Source organism: Strix uralensis, chromosome 1 (genome assembly GCF_047716275.1).
Source record: "Strix uralensis isolate ZFMK-TIS-50842 chromosome 1, bStrUra1, whole genome shotgun sequence".
In the NCBI taxonomy this organism is placed as follows: domain Eukaryota; kingdom Metazoa; phylum Chordata; class Aves; order Strigiformes; family Strigidae; genus Strix; species Strix uralensis.
In genome coordinates this window covers 53691731-53717584 of record NC_133972.1, presented here as the reverse complement: position 1 = coordinate 53717584, position 25854 = coordinate 53691731, and the positions used below count along the sequence as shown (strand labels likewise).

Genomic DNA, 25854 nt, shown 5'->3' with positions numbered 1-25854 from the left:
GTTTTTTCTAAAGAAAGATTAAAAGGAAATGGCTTTACTACAGGGACAGTGTCAGGTTTAATATACCAGATGTGATAGCCCAAACTTGAGAATTTTAAAGATCCTGCCTGCTCCCCGCTAGTTAACTTGGTTGTTCACTTTTGCATTTCTTTGTTTGAACAGCAGAAATCAAATAAGCGGTTTTTTAATTCCCTTTAGTTTCTCGCTTTCTCAGTATTTGAGCTGCAAGGGGAATGGGTCAGGTTTATTTCCACATGACCCTGGAAAACAGTGCTTCATCAAAACTGAATCTTTTTTGTGGAAAGCTGGCAATTTTAACCTCTCTCCGGTGGGGGAGTGGAGGAGGAGTGTGCTGGGTGGGCTGGGAGCATGGACAGTGCTGGGGGCAGAGCACCCTTCCAAAAGCCTGGGCACCCAGGGGCTGCCAGAGGGTGGGGGAGAGCTTTGCCTGGAGCCCCAGCCTGCCGGGAGGGAAAGAGGCCCTCATGGCAGTGTTACGTTTTCTGAGCCATTTCTCTCCCCACCCTGCTTTTAATGGTAAGTTTTGTGGGAAAAGAGAGTACTCGTTTTCTCACAGGTCCTGGGTGCAAACACTGCGCATCCTTATTTTATCTTTTTTTTTTTTTTCAGATGCAAATTGTTATGAATGTTTAGGGCAGCTTTTATTTTATTTTTTTTTGTAACCTGAGAAAAGGATTCTGGAGATTGGGCTATGTGTGGGTCAGAAGTGCTTCCAATAGCAGCATGTTCATGGATATAATTTGGGTATAATTGCTGTGGAGACCTCACGGAGCAGAGGAGGTACACGTGCATCTCTGCTGATTTTGCTTCTGTTGATGTCATGGCAAATTTTCCCCATACTTAAGTAATAACTAGCTTGAGTCAGTTGTTTGGCCACAGAGAATTTTCTTCAAGTCAGCTTGCTTCAGGGCAGCACGTCTCAGGACTCCTGACAGCTTTATCATCACAGAAAATGAGATGTTCTTGCATTAATGATTTGAAATGGAAAAGACATCTTACCAAAAAATCAGGAGAGACCAAAAAAATTAGGGCATCAGCCATGTTTCCATGACCACAGGTTGCTGCTGCCTGTGCTGGTATAGCAGCCTGCCTCTGTTTCTCCAAGACCATTAAAATTTTCCCAATGCAAATATTCACAGCAATGGCCAAAAAAGCAGCAGACCCCTGCACTTGCCCAAGACCTCTCTCAGACACAGCAGGAAAAATGTATGGTGCTGTCACCAATCGCTAACAACTATATATTTTAATACTCCTCTTTAGAGTTAGCCAATGCTCCAGGCCTCAGCAAGGGCTGTTCCCTGGCAAGCCTTGGGCCTCATTCATTTAGAAAAGGTGTGTGTTCAAAGAGAAAGAAATATTTATCCCCATTTTCCCATTGTTCAAAATGTCTTCAGAATTATGCTTGGTCTTAAAACCTGGGGCCAGCCCAAATGTGAATGTTTCAGGAAATTATGTGCATGGAAAAGCACATGATCATAAATCAGACTGTTTTCCAGTTTTAGCTGTAGACTGCATGGCTAGTAATGAATATAATAGGGAAATTAGTAAGAAAATTAGCAGTTAATTTAAGGAGTATTTAAAGAGTGTGTGAAACTACAGTTTGGGAAAACTGATTTAGTGAAATGAATGTGATTCCTTCTCCCTTAACACTGCCTGAGCAGGATTTTCCCCAGTAGCCAAATTTCTGTGCAGATCACTTACAGCAGAAACATCAGGGCTTCCATGCTGCCTTGCAGTGTGTCAGCTGGTGTGGCTCTTGCAACAATTCAGGGTATCCTCAGCCTTGCAAATGCCAGCCGGCTGCAGCCACTGCCACTGTGAGCGGTTGCATGCCTTGGGAAAGGAAGCACTGCTCAAACGAGGAGGGCAGCGGGGGGTTCAGGGGAGAAATAACGAGATGAGAGAATGGGGAAATGCACCGGTTGGAGCGGAGCAGCAGAAAGCACTGGGGGCTGCAGCCCTGGCGCAGCAGCCAGGGACGGAGTGGTGCAGCACCGGGCAGGAGCATGGTTTTGCGTACCATGGATCGTCCCTGTAGCCTGGCCACCCTGTGCTGTGTTGACATGCATGCAGAGGGACCCTGCCACAGCAGCCTTCCCCTGATACGCATCTGGGGGCACGAAGGAGGGTATGTCTGCTCTCTCCCCTACCCAGGAAACCTGGCACCAAAGTGAGATTATCAGCTGTTTGTGCCGAAGAGGGGATGCATGCCAATGAACATGAAAAATACGGCACAATTTTAAACATGAGAGAAAAAGAGGAACAAAACACAAGAGTGTTTGCAAAGATAGGAACACAAAGACACATGCTGTCACTCCATCAGAAATAGCTTTGAAATCACACACTTAACTTTATACATCACTGATTGGAAAGTGCTTTTGAGTGCAAAGTCATGGCTGGAGGCAGATCACCCCGGTGCTGGCTTGCGAGCAAGACTTGTGCAGGCTCCGATGCCAAAATGTGCCTGTTGTGCTCCTTGGGGCTCACATGGGTCTCCAGCTGGCTCTGCCCCTGCACCAAGACACCTGCCTATGGCACCTGCATGGAAAAGAAAGGGAAATTACAGAGACAAAACCCTTCCTTTTGCCCAGTGAATGACTTTTACACGTGAAATCTATCATCTCCTTCACCAGTAACCGCTGTCTCCGGTGACACTTATTAACACACTAATCTATATGCAGTGCAGCAAAGTGTGACCAGGAGGGGATGAGTGCAGGAAAGTCAGGTGCAGGTGGGACCGGGTAGTAGCCGGAGGGGGACGAAGGCTGAGCTTTTCACATTCTGGGGCAGTAAATTTAAAGGAATGGCGAGCCCATAAAAATTTCACTTCTTTCTGGAAAAACGTCTGAACTGAAACTTCATACCTGGTGTGGGGTTCCTGCATGTCCCAGCCTCCTTCCGCTTCTGGGGAGAAATAATGCGACTTTGGGTAACGTCCTGGTAGATTCTGCTTGTAATGCGGACTGTCCCCTGTGCAGTGTTACAGTGCTGCTGTTCATGTTGCTGTAGTTAAGGCTGTATCTGTGTTTCCATTAGAACCTTTTTAATCCGCAAATTTATGACCCAGCTGTAAAAATTCAGTCCAGACTGAAACTTGGCATGGGCAGCGTTCATTCTCCCATCTGTGGAAGGGATTTAAGCAGGTACATCCCAGTAATAACCATCCGAGTTAGGCTTGTAAATTTGGAGCATGATGACTGCTGAATAAAACTGTGAGCTTCTCAGTAGTCCTGGAGTTTGAAATATTTTATGTCTGTGGTGAGACTAGTGAAAAGCAGCTTGTTTGTATTCAGTCATATAGCTGTAAATAAAGAAAATATTTTGTGTTTTTCTGCATTTGCTTACATGCACAAGCACATGCATTTTCCTTACCATGGCAATATTTTGATGTGCATGGCAAATACTTGAAACTCTGCAGGGTCTTGCTCCAAAGCAGGGTTTGATCACTCCTAGGTAGCGTAAGAAATTGTATTCACGCTGGTGAGAACAGTAGAATTTATCTATTGATCATAATAGAAAAAAATAGGGAAATAAAAAGACCAGATTGTTTTCTTTTGAGTGGGATTTTTTGATTGAATTCATCTTGAATATCTTCAAAAGTGATTCAGTATTGAACTGCAAAATTATTCAGCGTCACTTCCTCTCATTTTAATTTTCTTTTCTAAAAAGTTACACACTGAACGTGCCTGACCAGATAGACTAGTAATCTTATCTGATCCAGCAAATCCTATTTCCCTTTGCAGATTTGTGGTTTTTGAAAGCAATCCTGTAACTTAAAAAAAAACTCCTTTATGTGTTTAACTGAATTTTTTTTAGGTCATTTGTCCATAATGTGAATACCAGAAACATAATGATGAAAGCAGTTTAGCGAGACCAGACTTCTGATCTTCCATGTGTATTCACAGAGAAGCTTTCAGGAGGGTTTTGGCAGAATTTGAGAAGTGGATTGAAGGGGGAACCTGGAGTCTCTACGTGGGCTAACATTAGGCTGTGGATGAGTTTATACCCGACCACTTGGAAAACTCCTTGATTGTATTCAGAAAATGTTGGGAAATTATGGGTATTGTTTGTGCATGAGATTTTTGCCATCCTGATGGAGGAAGGGGTGTGCTCATAAAACCATGTGTTCTGGAAAAACGTCCCTTCATCTGTAAAATTCAATTTCTAATTTCTAATTATCCAGAAAGAGAGAAGCAGAGTTGGTTCTGTTTTATGTAATCTACTTCACTCCAAACTTAAAAAATTGAGTATGAGATACAAGGGGGAGGTGTGGAAATTATCAGTGATTACTAAAGTCCATTTGAGGTCTTTTATGCTTTGTGGCATTAAATTGGTATCAGTCACTTTAGTTCTGTTAAAGGAGAAATATGTCCTAACAGTCAAAGCACACAAAAGGTTTGTATAATATAAGGGAGTTTTATGTGAGGTGCAAAAAAAGGAGCAGGAGTTTAAAGCAGGAAAGTAAGTTGGATAAGTAAACTGCATTGTAGAAAATCTGGAAAAAGTAAAACCAATTCAAACAGAAAGAGATCAGATAAACAGCTAGAGCTGGAACAGCTGAAAAGAAATGCACAAAAATAGGTAAAGCAAAATTCCAACGAGCCATGAAATGTGTTTTCCTTAATTTTTCACAGTGGCCTTGAAATCTGATGTTGGAGACTCTATCTCTGTTCTCTCACTGATGGCCAGAAGTTGAGGTTATGATGACCAGATCATTTGGTATGGCACTGACATTTCAAGTTAACAGGGATTGCCAAGACTCTCAGTTATGACACTAAAATATACCGCTATTTCTAGGGCCAATTTTCAGTCCCTCCCTCATGCCTCCACATTGATTTAGGCAACAGATGCATGAAAAGCAAAGCAACATTCAAAATAATCCCTTAGCTGAAGCTGGGGGAAGGCTGGCTAGTGGGCTGTAGCCAAAATTCCTTAAATGTTACAATGTTTTACATTTCTAAATGTAAAAACTTTCTTTCCAATGTGAGGTACCAGCCAAATGTCTTAGTTATGGTATCTCAGAGTAAAAACTGGCATATGGCCTTGTGGTCATTGGTGGGTATTGACAGATTTACACCATTGAAGATCAAGTTAAATGTTGTCGGTTTCTCCATCTCCCCTTTACTTTGTCAGGCTTTTTTTCTCTCAGTTACTATTTGTCAACTTAAATCCAGCTTGCTGGAAAAATGAAGGCTCTTCACGACCTGGCTCTTCAGGACCGAATTGCCTCAAATTCTTTCTGCTAGCCAAGGTATTTTGTAATGCATTGCAAAACAGCAGCAGGATTGCTCTCCTTGCACTAGATGTACTTTGTGGGCTAGACGCTGTGGGCAGTTTTAATGAGATCTTGGTGTGCTGGAGAATTTGTCTCGACCATTGACTTCAGGGAGACTTTCATCCCAGGTCCCTGATCTTCTAATCGCTATTCCCACCCCAAGGAGTGGGGTCTGACTTTGCCCTGTTGTGGGCTAAGCTGTGTGGAGCCCGGACCAGCGGCTGCTCACGGAGCAGGTCCTGGAGCTGGTGTGCAAATTAAACAGTCTGCTCCTGACTATTGATGGCAGCTTTGCACAGGAGGGATGGTGGATTGCCCATTACATGGACACGCTAAAATTCATTGGCCTGCTTTTCTCCCTCTCGTATTGTTTAGTTGGTGTAGCTGTTGGTTACTGCATCGCTAACTTGTTTCCCCGGGATCATCTTCAAATAGGAGCTTCCTCCAGAAGGCAACAGTCTTTGTTCCTTTATCAGGGAAATCTCAGGGTGGCCGTAGCACTGTTTGTGCTGGCAGTGGAAGGGCCCACTGCAGCCTGTGATACTAATGCAGGCTGAGGGAGCATGGGTGCTGGATGAAGCCTGGCACCCTTCCCTCTCTGCAATATCAGAATTGCAGTTGTTACGAGCTTCCTAATTATTGAATCTCAGTAGTACTGGATGTTTAGAGACACTTTTTGAAGTGGGGAGAACCCAAGAAAGCTGCTCTGCTCTGGCCAGCTCCAGAGACGGTAGTGGTGTTTGTAAACCGTACAGTCTTTCATGTATATAAATACACACACACATATCTTTCCTCAGTGCTCTATTACAATGATGATATCTGTGGAATTCAAGCCTGCTGCCTTGCCCTTTTGCTGATCTTACTCCTTCAGCTCAGAGCTATGCAGTAGTTCACTATGGCAAAGACAGAGGAAAAGAGGCTCCCAACTGTATTATCCACAAGTAGTGAGATATTTCCCTTTCAAATGCCACCCCACTGAGGTGCTTACTCCAGCTTGCCCAGCAAAGCCCAAGATCCTATTCATGGAGGTCAGCAGAGAAGACAAAGCTGACCTGCAGGTATTGATCCCAGTGATCCTTTGTTTTATGCAAAGGCCTTTTTTTTGCTGGCTAAACCAAAGTAAAGAAATGCTTGTTTAAACATCTTAAATGAATAGAAATGGCAAGCATGTTTTCCTTTTAGTACTGTCTCCCAGCATTTCTGCTGCTGTTTTCAGTCCTTGTCTAATGAGACTGTGAGTGATAATAATTTCTCCTGACTACAAGTGCACTTAAGCATTAATGTCTGTTTGTTACATTTGCCATGGATCTATATAGGGAAAAGGTCATTAATATTTCTCAGTCCTCTATACCTCATTCAACTTACAGATTCATATCCCTGATTCTCTGCCCTCTTATTTCAAAAGGGGCTAATAATTACATCTGATGTCCAACTCAAAGTGCCTTTAGCTTCACCTGATAATCAATGGACAGGCACTCAGATGTTTATAAACCAAGCCTTTGGAAGTGCTTTATGTTGGACAAAGCAAAAATCCAGTGCGCCAAGATCTGGTCTGGTTTTTGAGTGTTTTGGCCCCAAAGCACACTACATGGTTTGACACACAATGTTCATGTGTTTTCAAAGCTTTCCAAACTTCATTTGGTGAACTCCAGCTGCTTTCAGTGGGATCTTTGCTCACAGATCAAAGACTGTGACCCTCGGAGAATGTAAGTGCTCATATTTGGGTACTGCTTTTGCTTCATTCCTTGAACAAAATAGGAAAAATAAAGGCTATATTCAGTGCCACGGTACTGCTGCACTTGCTGAGGTTTGAGGAACTCTGTCATCTCTCTGTGGGTTTTGTGGCTGCTTGGAGACATCCCTTCCCTGCCCAGAGCAGTGGCAACACCCAGCCCAATGTGAGCCCACCAAAACCCTCGCCCGCCTCGTGGCTGCGTCCTCTTGCCATCCCATCCTGACAGCCTCCAGGCAGCAGCTCCATGCTCCCCACAGGACCAAAACTCCTTTAATGGGGGGTTGCAGGACATGGGTCTGCCTGGGCAAACTTTTCATGAGCCACCAGCTCCTGCCCACCTTTGCCCGTGGAGAGCCTGTGTCCCACCACACAAGACATCCTGTGTATGAAAAAACAGCCTGCGGCCCCGACTGGGAACAGTTCTCAGCAAAAAGCCAGGTCTGGGTGAGCTGCGTGAAGGGCAGCAGAGGAGGGTTGGAGCAAGGTGTCTGAAGGGAGTAGTGGAGAGAGGTGGGTTTACGCTGCCCCTCCGTGTGCGAGGGACGTGCGTGCCATAGGTTATCTGGTAACAGGGCTCACCTTCATCGTTGGTGAGCTCTGCTCCAACCAAGGATTTTGCTCCCTTGGCCCGTGCGTGTCTTTACAGCTGGATTATGGGTTTAGGAAAGTCAAATGCCCTGAGATCACAGATACAGGGTAACTGTTTATAGGGGAGAGGAGGAGGGAGAAAATCAACAAATTCCTGTGATATATTGTATGTCATCTGAACGTGACACTCTGAGACCTTCAAATGCTTAAACTAGAGACCTAAATATAATTTAGTTAGTAAAAATATACCTTAGTTATAATAAAATGATAATAGTGGAACTTGGCAACAGAGCAGCTAATAAATACTACACTTTTGAAATGTGCCTGGGATCCAAGTACATACTCTTTTACTGTGTAGTTAAAGCATGTGGCAGGACATGCTAGACCAAGATTTTCTTTTTGTCTTTCCAGTGGAAAACTAAAGTTCTTTGTTTAAGTGAAGCCCATTGGGAATTTTTCTTAAGTAAAACAAGGAGCTAAAGAATTCCATCCCCTTGTGCCAACTTTTTTTCCTCCTTCAAGCCAAATTATCGATTAATGGGGCATTAAATATCAAATACTGCCTAGTTATATTCATAACCTTTTTTGTTTAGGCTCCTTCAATACTTTCTCATTGGTGCTTCAAACACAGATGAATTAAAAGATGAGATACTTTATTGGGAAAATACTATCCCTTCTAAACCTGTTTGGCCTTATAAAAATAAAGGTCAGTAATCTGAAAGTCATTAAATTTGCATGCTTAACCCTATTTCTGATTTTTCAAAAGAAAAAAATATCTATACTCCTTTAAGATCTTCTTCCTCCTGAGCTTCATTCTTTGCCTTCCTCATTAGCTGTCTCCGTTTCGGTACCCTATCGGTTTGCCAGCAGAGCAGCCAAGTGAATGCTTGACCATATTTTTGTCTGGCTCTAGCGAAACCGTGATCTGACAATAGAATACTTTTCTCTGGGTTTTCCTTCTTCCCCCGGGGAACCATACTTCAAGGGCAACCTGCTTGTCCAGCATATGAACATGTGGAAAATCCACTGCTATGCACTAATGATTTTCAGATGGGCAATTGTTGCTGAAAATCATCCCAAGAGCAGCAGCTTCTCCACTGTAGCACCTAACCACTTTGGGATCGCATTGCTTGTAGCTGATCTGGGATAAATCCTTTGCATTTATGTATAGGGTGGTGACATTTGCTGCATCACACATATGTAGTAACAAAATTTAGGGGGAAAGGAGGTGAAAGTTACAGTTGTGGTCCTTTTTTGGCCATTGCAATGTGCATCAAAATCTGACACTTATTTTAGCTTGAAAGTATAAATGTAGGAAAAAATTGAGCTATGCCAAAGATCCACAACAGCAAGGGAGAAGCACCCTAAATATTGTCCACAAATGAATCTCTTTCAAACTTTTGATTTAAATATTTACAAGGAGACTTGTCACATGCTGGGAGAGAGAAGAATGAGTTTTAAATTTTAAATCATTTCTATTACTGTTCTTCTCAGAATATGCATTCTGTTTAAACAACTTTCACTTTTAATCTGTAATTAAAGCCAAAGTTTTCTTTTAATTTTAAAAGCTTGTCCTTGGACTAAAATAACATGGAACATTTTTAAACATTGATCCAAGCTGCTGTAGATACATTTTATTTAAACCACAGAGCCTGCAGTTGGGTTCCTTGCTTTGCCAGATCGGCTACGGACTGTAAGTGTGGCAGTAATGACTGTGGAGTCCTGGACGCTGCACTACCAGCGAGGAGGGTTGTTTTTCTGGAGTTGTTCCTCCCTTTGGGCCCTATTCATGAATGACTTAATCTCTGTGTATGATCAAATGTCGTGCAAGTTACTGTGCACAGAAGAATCAAGGAATGCTTCTCTTCCCCGCGTTCCTTACATGGAATTGCTGTGCCTGCCCGGCAAGCAGTTGGAGAGCGGTAAGGGGTGGGAAGCAAGCAGCAGCAAAAACACACACAAAAAACCACCAGAAGCAATATAAAAAGAGTGAGACAAAGAAAACAGAGAAAATTTTGAAAGACTGGGTGTGCAAGTTGGATTGGGCCGTACATAGCCAGTTCTAGTTTGTCCAGGCAGCACCAGCTGGAGGGGGGAGCCGGGCTTTCGACTTGGGGGTGTTACAGGGGCAATACATTCACCATGAAAAACAAAAGTGTTCACCAGTGTTTTCTCTGGAGTGTTGGCCATAAAGATGATTTCTAGTACATGTTTCTATTACTTTGTTTCATCTTGGAAAGCAAGCATTTACTGTTCTGATGGGCAGGTCTCAAGAAGTTCGGGGAATCAATGCTTCTTAGTCTTTTTATCCTCTTGACCTAATTGCTTGTGTGGTGTAATTCTGTCCTTTCACAGGATGTTAAACCACTTCACTTGAAGCCAAGACAGAGATTTTCATTAGTTGTGATATTAATTACACGATTCATGCCAAACAAGGAATTTTTCTTGTGTTTTGGTATTTTCTTAGAGATCCAGCAGAATAGAGGTGATGAAGTGGTGCAAAACTGTCTCCATATTTATACAGACCTCTTCCTTAGTCTTTTAAGTTTCAGTAAAGTTTTTGCTTATGTTAGGTGCTGTTCTCAGTTAAGAGAGAAGAAAGGATTTACACTATCCACGTTGGTTTTCTCATCACCAACACCCTGTGGCCACTGCACAAAATTCTGTCTGTCTCTCCCATGACCTGGTGTGGGGACAGATTGCTATAGCAGGACTCCCACGCCAAACAGTGACTGGTGGCAAATGGGGAATAACTTGACTCAGGCACTGAACTCCCCCAGCTGTCAGTGGGAGCTGCACTTGTTTGTCCGGGACAGTGACTGGAATAGTCGTTTAGCTTTTTTTGAGACACTTTCAATCCCTTTTGTACTGACAATGGACTTAAAAGATGTACCTCTCTTTTTCAGGTAGGTTATGGCTGGAGTATCATTTTAGCTCTAGGAGGCAAAAGATAGAAGAAAGAATGGGGAATGAAGGGAAAAAGGAAAACTCATAGCCAAGAAATAAATACGGGTGGGAAAATAAAGAATAGAAACTTTTGGAAGATTGTAAAGAGAGGAGAGGAGAGGAGAGGAGAGGAGAGGAGAGGAGAGGAGAGGAGAGGAGAGGAGAGGAGAGGAGAGGAGAGGAGAGGAGAGGAGAGGAGAGGAGAGGAGAGGAGAGGAGAGGAGAGGAGAGGAGAGGAGAGGAGAGGAGAGGAGAGGAGAGGAGAGGAGAGGAGAGGAGAGGAGAGGAGAGGAGAGGAGAGGAGAGGAGAGGAGAGGAGAGTGCTGGGAGAGAACAAGGAGAGGGAAGGATTGAGGACAAGAATTGTTGGAACAACTGAGGACAGAATTGAGGACAAGAACAAAAAGAAGGAGGAAAGGAGAGAGTGATAGAGGGGAAGGAAGAGGAAAGAAAAGAGATCAAAGGGAGGAAGGTAAGAGAAAATACTGAGGAAACAGATATGATGGAAATACTGCTAGGAATCTGGAGTGTAATGGGGAAGGGCTCTAGAATAAATTGGAGAAGCATAGGAAATAGCATTTTTCACAGTCCAAAATTAGAAGTTTGACATTTTCCTTTTCAGAGTGTTTGAGAAATGAGGGTAGATAAGCATCCAAGATATTGCCACTCTTCTTGGAAGGCACCTTTGAATCTAATTACTATGTCTTGGGATTTTTTCCCATGTTACACAGGCTAAGAGCAAATACACTCCCAGAAAAGGGTATGACCTTGCTTAGAATACAAAACAAATTAATCCAAACTGCTGCTCATAACTCAGGCAAAAAACAGAATTTAGCCTGGGACTGGGAAATACACTAGTTCTGGTGGCAGTGGTGGTAGTGGCAGGGGTATCTGTTCATGTCAGGTGTATGGTTATTAATTTCCCAGTTTCTTGGTGAATCCACAATCCCTGACTAAGCTGGACACAAAAGTATAGAAAACTTTTCATACTTTGCCTTAATCATATCCAACCGGACTCTGGTGAATCCCACCAAGACCTGTTTTGAAAACTGTAAATAGTTTTCAGGCTACTGTAAGACAGTTTGGCCAACTGTGGAGGCTTCTCTGACCCAGTATTCCCGAAAGTTTGATCTTCTCCCAGGTCTACTCCTTTCTGTAAATTTTTCAGATCAGATACTCTATTGGAAAATTTTTCAAGTCATCATCTGTAAGCTGCAGGCAGAATATCTTCTTAACCTATTGCATAGTTGGCTGAGGGCAATGTCTTTGTGCTCCTCTGAGATGAGCATCGGTCAGTAGCATAGAAAGGGCATCACCCAGGATGGACTGATAGTTTGCTCCTGAATGGCAAATCATGCATTCCTGTATAGTTCACGATATATATGAACATACAACATGTCATGCCAGATCAGATTATACCTATAATTTTCAAGTTCAACAAAAGGTTTTGTTTCCTTTTCCCCAATCATTTTTTAAAGAAACAGAATTTATCTGAATTAAAAACATGATTGGTGATGACGAGTGGGTGGTTCTGTTTACCCTGCCACATTATATAGTACCACTTTTACTCCTTGTTTGGATAGCAGTCACAAGACCCAGATATCAAGCTGTGAAAGTATTTTTCTTGCAGCAGCCTTTCTGTTTTTGGCAGGCAGTGGCTTTGGAGATGCCTCGCGTTTTGTCATGTGATTGGACTGCTGATGAGGTTTCTGTGCTGCCTCATTTTCCTGGATTCCATCTGAATTAACTCTTCTTTGGGTCACAATCATTAGCACACTTCTGAATGAGTAGGGCTTTGAATCATAGTGTAATGAGCTCCTAATACTTAGTCTCTGTGAGGAAACAGCCCGTAAAAAAGGAATTTGCTGCATTTGTTCCATGTGACACAAATCTGTTTTCTGTACCTCCAGCTGTCCACATCGAAAACACATTCCTTCTTCACAGTAATATTCCTTCCTGAAACAAGGGAAAATGAGGGGAAATGACTAGTATATAATCGTTCCATCTAAAAACATTCAGCTTAGTCTTGTAAACACATAAACTAGTTCTTTGTAAACGAATGTCTTAATTTTCTTTAAACTGAGTATTTAGATGTCAAAGATAGAGAAGCTGGATATGTCAAACACATATGGTTCCTATTGCATCAGAGGCTGTCTTAATTTTGGTATTCTAATTGAAAAGACATTTTTGAAAGCATGCTAACTTTACAGAAACTAATCTATCTGACTCTGTTGGGTCTAGGTTTTATTCTTCCATCTATCACCACACTCTGGAAACATTTTTCACTTTAAATGTACAGCGGTAACAATATCCCTCATGGACTTTCAATTGCCCTCAATACTTCCAGTGCTTTATGTGAAAGCACGGTTTGGGGTAGCTGATGTTGGGGAACTGACAGGGGCTTAAAGGGGAGAGAATTAGCAAGAGGCATCAGGGAAGGAATGGGAGTAGGGACTATAATTTATTTGTAAGTTTTTGTCTTATCCCTGTATAATTTATAACACAAAATGACCTAGGCTAAGTAGTATCTTTAACTGGACAAAATTTCTATCCACATCAGAGAAATACTGCAGGTCTGCTTTAAAATATAAGCTATTTTATAAATGTCACGAAACAACTACCTGCCTTGGGTAAAGAAAATTTCAGTTTGGCATCCAATATGTATTCATATGTATTCAAAAATAATAGGCAGAAAACTATTAAGTATACATTTGAAATAGGTACATTCGAAATAGAAAACACATTTGTATCTTGGGCACTGCCATTAGGTTTTCTGCTAGTGAGGGTTTTACCTGCAGGTGCATGCTCTGCAGAGAGCTGAGCAGTATACACGTGCTCGCAGGTTACGATGGGGTGGGGTGTCTTGTGGAGCTGAGTTAGAGCCCCCTCTCCAGCAGCACCCTGAGCACTTTGCAGCACAGGTGCTGGGCTCTGACCTGCTGCAGTGAGTGCACCAGATGTGCCACTGGCTTTCATCTGAATTCTGTATAAATCCACCTTTCCCAAGCATACAGAATATTTAACAATAAATTACCTTTTTGTAATCCACTAACCTGTAAAATATAAAGTCCACAAAGGTCATAGAGGTAAATTTATTTATTAAATGGAAATACTTGGGTCCAAAAAACATTATGAATCATTTTGGTGTTTTAAGTTCAGGATGCAGAGTAAATTATTCCAAAAATAATGGTAGCCAAATGTCATTCCCTCCAAACGTTTGTGTAATATCTATTTATCTGTGGGCAGATGACTGCTATGTATAATCAGAGGCAGACTTTTGTCAAATTGAGACTAAGTAAACACAGCTGAACACAAGCAAGTTGGACTACAACTTTTTTGAGTTTTGCCAGCACTGTTATGACCTTGAAAATGAGCGTTTCTTCAGAGCAATCTGCTTTCAATATGGAAGAATTTTTAGTGTTTCAAATTAAGAAGTGTTGATTGGAAATTTGTTCTGTTTAATTTTAATTTTTTTTTTGTCCAAATAAATGAAAAGTGCGTATTTGCCCAAAGGAGGGCATCCTTTCTGCTGCTTAGAAAGCAGGAATGTTTTGTAAAGGAGTGTTTCTTACATGCATCTATAAGAACAAGAACAACAGTTAGAGAAATAGCTGTAGACTCATCTGAAGCTTCATTATATAATCAGAGAAAATTTTCTACTGTTTCCTTGAAATATAAATGCTTTTTTTTTAATGTGCTGTGCAAGTAAACGTAGTAGAGAGTAGATTTTATACCACTACATATCTAGATACTGTTTTCATGATCCTTGAAAAAGTAGTACTTCTGTTTATAAATTTTGCCTATTTTTCTAAAACTTAGTCTACTACTACACATTTTCTACAGGTCCTGTTTTTCTCTGAGACACAAAAATAAACAAGTCTGATTTTATTGACAAACAGGAGTACAATTTAAACCTCAGTTTTAATATGCAAATTTTCTGCTCTTACATCACTAATCATTTGTACAGAAAACATTTTGCTCCCTTGATTTTAAAGGCCACAACATTTGGAGTCTCAGGGAGACTATGGACAGAAGTCAAATAGGAGGCTTGCTCAAAAATTTGTCTTCCAGTAATTACAGCAAGTGAGTCTCATCAATTGCCAGTATCTCTGTTTCAAGGCACTTATTTTGAAGGGTTATTTTTTAATTTTAAGTGCTGTGTATAAACCAGCTTACGCACCAAATTCAGGGGTAGGACACGTGCACAGCATTGTAGCCAGGGGAGACTTTCCCTAAGTCTTTGTGCCTCATATCCACAAGTCATACTTCCCAGTCTGCCTTTTTGGGGGCAGCAATTACCATTTTAAAATTTCTAACAAATTCTTATGGCAACAACAGTTTAATGCCAGCAGCCAAGCATACACAGCACCTTGTATTTGATGGGTTGCTACAGTATTTGACTTTTCAAGCCAGGTACCATCCCAGCAGGTAGTCTTGGATATTTTTTGAAAGAACCGCAGCAGAAGTCTCTTTTTGCTTCAGTTTTCTCTTGCCCTATCATAGTAGCAAAAGAAAAATGAGGATGCAGTTTGAAATGGGGAGCAGGGAGAAGAGGAAGAAGGTGACAGAAAAGAGGACAACATGACTGAAAAGCTATTTAAATTGAGAATTGCAAAGAGTGGATGTGCCTGTACATTCCTACATATTCCTATACTTTGTTCTCTGTACCGAAACACAGATTTTAAAAACAAAGAAGGAGATGCTGCTTCCAGGCCTGGCTGAGCAATGCGGCTTCTTAACATTAACCAGAATCATCTGGAAAAGGCCTTGATGACAGGGTTTTTAGACACTTTGTTGTTTCCTCTGGGCAGCTCCTCCTTGGAGACTAAGGGTACAGACACTCAGAGTGTCGGCATCCTGTTTCTTATTCTGGGATTTCTGCTTCACCACAAAGGCTAATGAGGCTTGTAAAAATAAAAATAAAACTAGAATGTGGCAGGTGCCATCTAAGCCCACAAAGTGGGCCTCTGGGTGTTTGGAGGTTGCAAGGCAGGTACTAATTGCAAAGCTTAGCACCATGAGGCAGAACTTGCCTTCAGTTACAACAGCTCGCAGCAGCTGGCTGGGTTTGAGGTGCAAGAGGAAGGGGAGAGCCTCGCTGCGGATGGGGCTGTGGGTGGTCAGCAGCCTTCAGGGTGTGTTGAGCAGCCCTCCGGATGCTCCTACCTGAGATGGTAGTTGCCCAGGAAGTGCTCTCAGGAAAGCATTTAAAAAAGGTATGCTTAACCTTGAGTTGCAGTAGGGCTTGGTGGTGCATGCCAGCGCTAGTCGAGTCCTGCCTGCAGGCTGGGTGAACCACTCTCTCAGTGGTGCTCTGGGGGGCTAGTTTTGCCAGCACCTTCCTAGTTTGTTCATCTGAAGTAAAACAGTTGATGGCAGCCAACTAGGTAGGTTGTATGAGTGTTTTGTGTTCCCTGATGAATCTGTACCCTCAAATATAATGTTTGCTGGTGGTGCATGGTCTGTTTGCCTGCTGTTGCAGAAGGAGGGTGGGGAGGTGTGCTGCGTTTGTGTGGCGGGGCTTTTTGGTAGCAGGGGAGGGGGCTACAGCAGTGGCCCCCTGTGAGAAGCTTCTCGAAGTTCCCCTCACTCCAAGTCGGACCTGCCTCTGGCCAAGGCTGAGCCAGTTAGTGATGGTGGCTGCACCTCTGCGAAAACATATTTAAGAAGGGGAGCCTGGGAGGAGGAGTGGCAGTTGCGAGGAGGACACCTATGCGAACACAGAGGTCAGTGGAAGAAAGAAGGAGAAAGAGGGGGAGTTGTGCCAGAGCAGAGACTCCCCTGTGTGCCGTGGTGAGATGGCAGGGCCACCCCCCTGCAGCCCATGGAGGTCCATGGTGGAGCAGAGACCCACCTGCAGCCCATGGAGGACCCCACGCTGAAACAGGTGACTGTGCCTGAAGAAAGTCAGGACTCTGTGGGAAGAAGGCCCTGCTGTTGTAGTTCAGCTCTGGGAGGACTGCAACATGTGAGAGTGACCCATGCTGGAGCAGCTTGGGAAACGCTATGGCCTGTGGGAAGGACTCATGTCAGAGAAAGTTCATGGAGGACTGTCTCCTGTGAGACACCACGCTGGAGCAGGGGAATAATGTGAGGAGTCCTCCCCTGAGGAGGATGGAGCAGCAGGACTGACCGCAACCCCATTCCCTGCCCCCTGCACGGCTGCGGAGGAGGAGGTAATGAAATTGGGAACAAAGCTGAGCCCTGGAAGACGGGAGGGGGAGGGGAAGTTGTTTTTAAGATGTGGTAATACTTCTTATGGTCCTACTCTGTCTGTTAAGTGGTGTTGTTGTTAGTGTCTGAATTAAACTGATGTTCTTCTTTTCTTCCCCTAATGAGTCTGTCTTTTGCCCCTGACTGTAATGGGTGAGTCATCCCTCTCTGTCCTTATCTCGAACCTTTTTGCTTTATTTCTCCTTCCCATTCCTGAGGGGGAAGGTGTAAGTGAGCGGCTGCGTGGTTGACCTCTGGGCTCAAACCACTACAGGAGGAAAGCAGGCGTTGTCTGCACATGAGATTTGCTGCATCTGCTTTGCAGATCCTTTGCAGGTCTCCATAAACATTGCAAACTGTGATGTATAGGCTATCACTCTACGGGAAAGCTTTGGCTCACGTGCAAAAGTAAAAAGTAAAAACTCTTGCAAAATGAAAGAAAAAGCTTTTATTGTTTTAAAAGTGGAAACAGAAGTACTACTAATAATAGCAGCAAGTCAATTAGAGAACGTAACATTTCAGTTCACAGAGCGTAAAGCCTTTGTGTTGTAGCTGCCTGGCTTGCGCGGCTGCTTAGAGTCCTCCTCTTATCCTCCATCCAAAGGCTCAAAGCCTAGAGTGTGGACTATGTTGGAGGGATCAAAGGATCTCAGTTTTTTTCACCATAGTTACTCCCCCAAAAATATGAATGTTATTTATGTCTGGAACCATGGCTTCCTGTCTCATTGCTTTTCTCTATGGAAGTGGAAATTCAGGATCTTCATTCTTAAAAGGGAGGTGAGGATGCAAGGCTATCTGTACAAATACATGATTGTTGCAGATGCTGCTTACCCTTAGGCAAGCATCTAAGCAAGTCAGGGAAGACACATAAGCAAATTACAGAAGTGTGAGTTACTGTGAGATAAATGTGGTTGCTCCTTAAGCAAAAAGTCCACAATGATTTCCAACTGCATCTGTGTGAGGAATTGCATTCTATGAATGCAGATATTTTCCATATTTTTATGCATGTATATGTAGCCCAGTTTCCCCTGATCGCAAACCCTGCTGAGTGAAGGGGTTTTTTTTGATTTATGGTAGCAGGAGGGAAGACTGGTTATTTATGCATGCTAATAAAGCTTCTGAGTTGTTTTTGATCTACAGATCTTTCAAATTATTCAAAATTAATATTTTTTTAAGTGTCGGTTGATTTAACCATAAATACCATATGGCTTTACCCTAAATATGTATGAGTGTTTTAAGTCTGATATAGCAAACTGTTGCAGGAGAGAATTCCCTAATAGAAATCTCCTGACTTCCAGGAAAATATGTATGAGCTAACGCAAAACAAATATGCAGTAAATATGGCATTATTGCCTTCTGCACCTGTCTTGCATATTTCTGAAGCACCCTATCTCTGCGCCAACGTGACATTTTTAAACAAACAATATTCACCCTGTTTGCAGGAAAAATGTTACAAGGATCTGCTTTAGATAACATTGTCTTTGATCTTGGAGGCTGCTAGCCAGCAATTTAATTAGGTTTTAGAGGAGACTGTTGGCTTTAGCTGCTGTTAGATCATGTCCGCTATTGTGACTTGGACTATGCTTGTCAAGGTAATTAGTGCCTTTTTGGGAGAAATATGTTTAATAGTTTAATAGTTCTGGATAATACATTTTTCCTCTGTGCTAATAGTACATTGTGCTTCAATATTTTGTCATTTTATTAGTACAAAGGCATGGATTACTTTTTATCACTCATTATTTAAAAGATATGTGTTATTACTGTCACAATTATTATTACTACTGTTTTGGTGTAGTTGCTATTTAGGTATAGTTTCCAGTGTCCAGTGTAGCTTTTTCAGGTGAGAGCTCTCTGCAGTGATCTCAGAGAATCGGCATCTTCACTCAGAGAGACAGCCTGGGCATATTGCCCATGGTTCGGATACTCTCTATTTGAAAGCAAATCTGTTTGGCTTGAAATATTGTGGCTTAGAGTCCTCTAGAGCTCAGCAATTGCGTCTTTGCGAACTACTCTTCTTGGGATGAATGGCAGAGGGTTTGAATACGCCTCATTGTTATGCAGTGTGTTCTACAGTTAGAGTAGCGCGCGGAACAGCAATAATCTCTGCAGCGTCATGGAGTGAATTTTACAGAGGCTCCAAAATTCATGCAATTGTGCTATACCAAGAACTGCAAGCAGTATATCAAGGTCAGGATGAGTTAGTAAGCCCTGTCTCTCCGCAGCAATCTTTGCTACGATACACGTCCATTAATGTGGCGTAGCATTGCTGTTGCGGCTCAGACAGTGTGCTATGCCACGTGGATACACGATGCCCTGCTACGTGGTGCTCCTTTACTCAAGCATGCCTCAACATCTGAGGCCCTGAGTGCTGAGAAGTCTGAATTCAGTCCCGTGTTGTTATCAGTTGACGATGCTTCCCTGCTGGTTTCTTGAAAATCACTGTCTCCAAAAGCAGCAGCAGTGTGTGTTGAATAACAAACCTCTTCACATTCAGACTCTTCAGGTTTGGGAATGGAGCCAACATTCTTGAAGAATGATTTAGTGGCCAATAAACATCTGCAAAGTCTGTTAGACTGTCAGAAGCAGTAACATTGAAAGTAAAGATCATATCAGTAGCAATTCCCCTGTCCTGACAAGACATTCAGTGCAAATATTTGTTCAGTCATCCTTGCTCTCATTCCCGTTATCACAGACAGTTTCACATGTTTTGCCAAAAGAGCAATTCCATCTTCTTCCACAAAGCTGTTCACATCCCAGGCCTTTGCAATATTAAATACCGGCCTACTACTGTTTCAGGACCTCCCACACATGCTCCTTTGGAGTGCAGGAGCCTCATTGATCTTATGCAAAGACTCTGCTGTGAAGGGCTCTTACAACTTTCAATTAGTGAGCATCTGCAGTGTTAAGGTTTTGCTGCTCCTTGAGGATTCAAGCTCAGTTTGGCTGATTTATTGCACTGCACCAATTTCCATGATAGCCAGGATGGTCTTTGAGCTCTTCTAAGTACGAATCTCCTGCAGAGTCAATGAAATTGCACTGCACTAGGACTCAAACCATTTTAAATGCAAGATGATGTTTGGAGAAGAAGGAGGTGTTTCTGCTTCTTCAAAACCACTTGGCAAATAAGTACATCTTCCTGAATAATTCTGGGCACATGATTTTTGTGCTCCAAGAGCCTTCTCCCTTTTGCCTGGTTTGCTGTGCTGCCTCTCACTTGCTCGGTGAATAGGAAAACTGAAAACACGGCCCTTCTTGAGATACCTCCCAGTTTACTAGAATCTCTGAGGGCCTGTTCAGAAGGTGTCTGGGAATATTTAGGTTTGGGAAGAAATCCTGTAATGGAAATAATAACAGTGCAAGTTGTGGTGAGAAGGAACATGAAGACTGCAATAGCTTCACAAGGGAAAGAAAAGGGAGCAGAACTAAAAAGTTGATTCAAAAATAATGCAATGAAACACTAAAATAATTTTTGTGCAATTGGAGGTGAGACTAGTCCACAGGCAACTATTCTCCCTGCAGCTCACTCAGCAATGTTCCTTTCTGCTGGTTATTCTACATATGATCAGGGAGGTGTGTGACTACAGCTTTCTGCCTAGGTTCCTGTAATTCCTCAGGATGCTGAGTAAAATGGTTCTCATCACATTTCTAGCTAGATGAGGAAAGAGATACTTTTCTGATATATATGAGCTGGCCCAGTTTGAAAGAAGTTTCAAAACCCAGCTCACATCCTCACTGGGTGCTCGTTGCCATTTCTCTACCGGAAAATCACTAATGTGAACATAGAGCTGAGCTTCTCTTAGGACAGGATGATTAATTTCATGATCTGCTGTTCAGTGTCATTTGATACATTCCATCTGGTCCTTTGCAAAGTTTAATAAACTTGTTTTCATATGACGTCTGTAGGATTTCACAAATGGGAAACCGAGGCACCAAAAAATCACAATTTGAAGTCATTTTAGATAACCTAAGATCTTGTGGCTGATAACGATTTCATGGCTCTTTATACATTCAAAGCACAGCCCTTGTTGACCTCATTGGCACCTGCAAGTGCTCAGCGCTGCTGAAGATGAGAGCCCAGGCTCTTGAGTCAGAGTCCAGAGACTGGGGAATGAACTGGGGCATCTGTGAAAAGGTCAGTTAGAACAGCTTACCGAGCCCCACACAAACCTGTAGCACAATCAGAGAGACTGTCAATCACTAACATGATTTACCTGGCATTGTTAAATCCATCTGACTATCTTTTTAATCTTCTTGCATTCCCCTCCCGCAACAGCCTTGGAGCTGCTGTGCTGTGGCACTGAGGTTGTGTGGGGAAAGGTCTAACCTGCTGCTCTGGGTTCAGCCCCGGAGAGGGTCTGTCCTGCACCTTCAGGGAGGTGGTGACCACAGAAAATACCACATGTGATCATACTGCTGTTTCTCACAGTATGCTCAGTGGGAAGGCAGACAGCTTAGGCATTCCCATTTTTATGCACACATAATATAGAAGCAAATACAGATATGTATATATATAAACATATCTGTATCTCCTTATAGATATAAATAACTTTTTAAATTTCACATGTAATTTTTTGATTTGTAGGATCTGTTGTGCAACAGTTGGCTGGGATTACCGTGCGGTTCTTATGCAGTTTACAGCCATTTTGAAGGCTATTTGACTGTTAGAGCCCTGTATGTGCTTATGCACTTCCATACAAGCTGCTTGAATTTTTATGCTTGTGATCACACAGAGTGCACTGAGTTTGGGACATAACTTAGGTGCCTGGGGTTTAGTATTTGGACATAAGTATTGTGCACATCCCAGTACCCCATGCAGTCCATGGAAGTAGCTATATTTAAAAAGATCATATTTGTCAGTCCTTTCTTTATCTTACAGGCAAGTGAAAGAAACAGTGAATTTCCTCTCTCTGACAGACTTATCCATTCTTTACTGCATGCTGCTGGCTAAACACACCCTGGAAATCAGTTCTGGCATTCACTTAGAAGTTCCTCCACTTGCCTGAAAATACAGCACCTTGTAATTTAAATTGCCTTTGTGCAGCATATGCCATGTCTGAGCCCGCTTGGCTCCCAAGGGCAGGAGAGGAGCTGGCTTCTACAAGAGGGGCTGCGGGAACAGGGAGCACGTTTCTCTGAATTCTGCAGGAGGCTTCTGAAAATATCCTGTGTGCATGCATTCATATCATAACGTTACACCGCATATGTAGGGTCTGCTCCCAAACCCACAGCCAACTAGCATAACAAAATCAGATTTTACTGCTGTAGTGTCAGCCTAGGGTTGAAATACGGCTTTGAAACCCTCCCTTTCACCCTGCTTTTTTAATGAAAAACAATCGGGCTGGAGTGTAATAGTGCTTACCCTGGCTGCATTTGACTTCAGCCTTTTACTTTTAAAGCCTTATTTTAGGCTTTAAGAGCTCCCAATTAAACTTTTTAGATCCAGAGTGAAAGCCTGAACGTGCCTGCCTGCACAACAGCGAGATTCCTGGGTGGGAAAAAGATATTTTTATATTAAAAATGAAGAAAATTAACACAGTGATATGTTTTCTCCTTTCATACTCCTTACTCTTTCCTAATGAATCTTCATTTGTCATTTTCTCATTTCCTTTTTTTTAACTTCTCCCATACCCTTTATTTATTTATTTTTTTCTTCTCCTTTCTCCTCTTTTCTTTATTTCACCCTCCCCCTTCCCTGCTGCCTAACTTGGTTTTCACTGTTAACCCATAACAGTTTGCAATAGGAGAGCTATTTCATCCTTCCAGTCAGCACAGCACCTGATCTAAATCCTTTTCTAAATAACACCCGAAAAATGAAGCCTGGGTCAGATTTTTGTTTATCCATTATGAAATGCATGTAGGAGACCATCACCAAGGAATCTGACAACATTACACTATTAATTGCATGCCAACTCAACAAGGAAAGATTTGATTTCAGTCAGCTTTGCAGCAAACCTGAAAAGAAAATAATACCGTATAACCGTCAGTTCGTTAACAGCTCGCCTCCAACGGTACACAGCCCTGACTCCCATTATAAACTCTGCTAAAGTCTGGCTAAGAAAACAAGTCTCACACAGTGCCCTGCATCTCACCAAGGAGAACACACTGTCACTGGTCATGGGAAATTTAGAGCTAGCCGTGACAGCCCGAACAATGAAGTGATTTACACCAGGTTTGTATCTAGTTTGCTAACTCATAAATTCTTACATGCAGGTGCATAGCCCAAGACTGTAAGACCATTTGCACCATGCCTATTATTATGTGGGGCTTTCAGTGCACTTATTAATGCAAATGTTAATATAGACTTGCAAACTCAGTTCTCTTTTATGGTTTATAAAATACACCTATCCCAGTCTCTGTGGGCATGTACACTCGTTTTATAAAAATCACATCTATTAAAATGTAACTAGATGCCTACTCCCACTTCAGCTGGCTCCAGGCTGCACAGGGAAAAAAAGTCTTCAATTTCCCAGGTATTCAGGAAAAAAACTGGAGGTACCAGTCCGTCACAATTAAAGCTTACATTTGATGTTTTGGTGTAAGAAGCAAATTTCAAAGAAAGATTTCCCTGAAAAGGCTTTGTCTGAGGCATGGTGGGAAAGGGATATTTCTGACATTGGCAAGACCAACCTATGAGTCTTAATAGAAGAGGTCAGACCAGGGCTAAAGCTGTTCCTGGAAAAAAAACACCAGAATAACAGGGAAAAATACTCACTGTAGCTGTCACTGTGAACATAAATTGTCATTATGCAGTTTGTTCATCTTGAAAGGACGTAACAGCTGATGACAGGTCAGTTGTTATACTTGGTGTCACTGTGAAGCCAAAGGAGTGAGGTAACAGGGTTGTGGGGGTGACTTCATTACAAGCTGCTCCATAACCTCCTGCTGGAAGAAAGAGAGAGCAGTGGGAAATGAAAGCTTTGCTGAAAAGGAGTTTTCTCTAGAGCCTGGGCCCAGAGCTCGTTCCTGCAAGTTTTTGACAGCTTTCCTCCTCCCACCCAACAAAAGGACAAGGTAATAAATCTTTGTCAGTAGAAATCTGGTACCCCCCTGAGATTGGACCAGCTGCGATTGGTATCATGCGCACTCTCACGTCACACTGCCTCGCTGTGTCTGCAGCCACAGGTCATCTGAAACTCCAGCGGGGACTTCCGTCCCTCCACCGAAAAGCTCTGCTGCACAAGCACTGCCAGCCCCAACCGGGTGGTTTCACACAGATCTGCCCAGTCCAGGACTTGCTGTAGGCAGGAATGGCTTCACGAGGGACAACACTGAGCAGATCCCGTGTGGAGGTGGCCCAGGGTCTGCAGGAGGTCAGCCACTAGGGTGAGTTTGGGGAACATTTCTGTAGGAGATTTCTGCGGTTTGGAGTCTCTTCCAGCGTGAGCTTTCCTGTCTGCGCTTCTCCATAATTCATCCTTAATAGGTCTGATGTCCCTGAGGAAGCCTGAGAGGATGGTGCAAAAGGAAAAGAGTTTTAAGAGTTTCTGCTGGATTGGATGAGTCCTGTCTCTGTGTAGAAAGCCTTTGGTATGTGGCTGAGCAGTATCAGCCTTCAGAAACTCATTTGTCTGTTCACATCAGCCTCAAAATGGGAGCCCTGCAAGTGTAAGAATGGGAAGGCCAACACCTGCTTCCTCCAATTCAAGCTAGAGGAGCCGACATTTGCTGTGCTGGGGTTTTTCAAAAGATGCTACGGTCTGCACCAAGATTAAATGACATTTCTTTTAAGAGCAAAGGCCTGGCCTGGTGCTTTGGGCTACAGTTTCCCCTCCCTTGCACTGCTGAGCAGCCTGGGCTAAGCCACCTTCCCTCCCCAGATGTGGGTGAATGTTAGTGATGTTGTGTGATTCATGGTTTACTTTGGGATCTTTTGGGAGGAAAGAAGCTATGTCAATGCAGAAGAGTACAGGAATATTAATGCTAGTTAACCCAATTTTGTTCTTGGAGAACCAGAGATCTGAAAGCCATATGTGCCCTGAAATTGCAGTCTGGAAAATACTAGAGTCAAGGTGTGTGTGTATGTGACCTACAGAAATACCTCATCTCACCACTAATTTACTCACACATGTAAACTTCATTTTTCATTCAGCTGCCCCAATTTATTTCCTGTTCCTTCCTCTTTTTCCTCTTCTTGCTTGTTTTGAAAGTGCTGGTCAACACATGTTAAGCCAGAGTCTCCAAAACCAACAAAAGAAAAGTTCAGGAGAGGCAGCAAGAGAAACAGCTGAATAACATTGCCAATTTTAAAATGAAGATAAGTTATACAGGACCTTTTATTGAACCAACAAATATTTTACAGTGTTCACTATTTGGGGCCAGCAGTTCTTTTTTTTCCCTCCGTTTTGAGCTAGAGTAGAAGGTGTGTAATTCGTCAGGAATCTGTACATGTTTAAGTAGCTTCAAGAAATATGATGGTATGTGGGACTGACCTGTTGTGTCTTGACTTCCCTGTCCATTTTTTCCCCTCTACATAATGTTCTGTACCCTTTCCTCTCTGTCTCGTTCCCTCATTCACACATTCTTTCCCCTGTTGGTTTCAAGCCATCTTTTCTTTGTCAGTGTTACCTGATAACACAAAGCAGGATTTTAAGCCAGTTGTTGCAGTTCGGCTTGAGCTGTATATAACACCAAGCGGGGGAGCAACGTGGATGCTTCTTGGTCCTACGTAAGTGGTTGGTCTTTCCTTTGCTGGTCCCAGCAGGGCCTTTAGGAGAAGTCAGTTCATCACCACACACGTGTGATATTCTTAGGTCAGAATTCTTAGATCCAAAGAATAAAATGTAACTATAATTAACATTATTTAGCACACCTCTGAAGTCATCCAAGTATGTAAAAGTTATTAGTCTGGACTCAGCGAACAGTAAAGGTCTGAATTGTTCTGAAATATTTCAATGTGCCGCAAGTGCCACATAGCCAGAGAGCCTTTGTATTTTCTAAATTGGAGTAGGTATATGTGCTACGGCATTTATGCTCTGGCTTTCTTCTCTAATAGTGGATGCAGCATGTAAAAGGGCACTGTGCATGTACTTAGATGTGTATCTTCTTGTGAATTATTTGTATATTATTTTGACAACAG

General features: G+C 42.7%; 1 protein-coding gene and 1 long non-coding RNA gene across 2 annotated transcripts in view; one reads left to right on the top strand and one right to left on the bottom strand.

The window, feature by feature from the left end:
* Positions 1-25854, top strand: part of MKX (mohawk homeobox) — a 48965-nt gene that overhangs the window by 15818 nt on the left and 7293 nt on the right. The gene's annotated exons all lie outside the window — the stretch shown is intronic.
* On the bottom strand, positions 17212-25565 carry LOC141942794 (uncharacterized). The gene is made up of 3 exons (XR_012628745.1): positions 25344-25565; positions 23491-24222; positions 17212-20111 (listed from the first exon to the last, which is right to left on the bottom strand). It is a non-coding gene; the product is annotated as an uncharacterized LOC141942794 (long non-coding RNA).